The sequence below is a fragment of the Ipomoea triloba genome, chromosome 6, assembly GCF_003576645.1.
Source record: "Ipomoea triloba cultivar NCNSP0323 chromosome 6, ASM357664v1".
Classification (NCBI taxonomy): domain Eukaryota; kingdom Viridiplantae; phylum Streptophyta; class Magnoliopsida; order Solanales; family Convolvulaceae; genus Ipomoea; species Ipomoea triloba.
The window spans coordinates 21,902,044-21,903,210 of record NC_044921.1 but is presented as its reverse complement, the minus strand read 5'-3'; the positions used below and the strand labels follow the sequence as shown (position 1 = coordinate 21,903,210).

Sequence of the window (1,167 nt, the reverse complement as noted above, 5' to 3'; positions counted from 1 at the left end):
GGGGGGGGGGGGGGGGGGGGGGGGGGGGGGGGGGGGGGTTAGTGAGAGAAAGACAGGGGTTAAAGGCGCATATAGTGGTTACCTGTCCGGTTGTGTGAATCTTGATTTAAGATGACGCAGCTTTGGACGCTGATGATCCAACTATCTTTAGACACGGCTGCAGCAAAAGGCTTTGCTGATTGTAGACAAATATAGCTCTTGGCTTTAGCTATATGAATTGGATTGACCATTGGGCATCTTTCTTTTTTGTTTTACTTTTTTTTTTTTTTACTGATTCCAATTTAGTAATTTACAGTGATAAGATTTACATCACGATGCAGACCGATCTCCAACTGGAGCATAAAGAGAAGATTGGGTAAAAAGTTGGGGATTTTTTTTTTTGCTTTTTAGTCCCCAATGTTGATGAAAATATCTAAATAGCCCCTTAATTCTCTCTAGATTGGAATGCTGCTTGCTGATTGTTGCTTCCATCCTAATTACATTAGGGCTAAATTTATACGTAGTATTATTTAGCTAAATGCATTGCACTCAAATTACACTATTAACGTATAATATAACTACAACTACACTAGGGTCTGGGGATAGCCATTGTTTTCGAAATTGACACGAAAATTGATTTCCCAATCTAGACAAATTCAAGAAATAAGGATAGCGAAGAAAAACTATTTTTAAATTTTTTTTAGAATTAGGAGTATGGACAAGGAAATGAGGAATACCCTCTCATTTCATGTCTCTGCCTTGATATATATTTAAATATAAAGGGTAACTTGTGTGAACTGTGAAACCGTCTCACGGATTAAGATCCGTGAGACAGATCGATTTTTTTTTATATTAATGAGTCGGATCTTTGACCTCATTAATCAAAGATATGATCTGTCTCTCGAATTGAGACCCGACGGGCTCATACAAATTTTTGCCTTAAATAAAATATATACACACAATGCTATTTGTTTAATTATTTTTGTTGTTCCAAGCTACTGGCTATGTACCATACATTCATTTTGAAAATAGAGAGCATTTAATGAATCCTTCATTTTGTTTTCAAAAAAAAAAAAAAAAAAAAAAAAAACTCACCTTCCTCTTTTAAAAAAAAGTAAAATAAGATAACATTCACTCTATCATGTTTCACTAACTTAATCACTCTTCAAGACATTCGAACTCAATATT

The 1,167-nt window shown here is 35.0% G+C and overlaps 1 protein-coding gene across 1 annotated transcript in view; it reads right to left on the bottom strand.

Annotated features, from left to right (window-relative positions):
- Positions 1 to 169, bottom strand: part of LOC116022939 — a 6,188-nt gene extending 6,019 nt beyond the window's left edge. Inside the window, exon 1 of the mRNA XM_031263852.1 lies at positions 83 to 169. The gene's annotated coding sequence lies outside the window, so the exon portion shown is untranslated. The remainder of the gene's footprint in view (positions 1 to 82) is intronic.
- Positions 170 to 1,167: the final 998 nt, after the last annotated feature.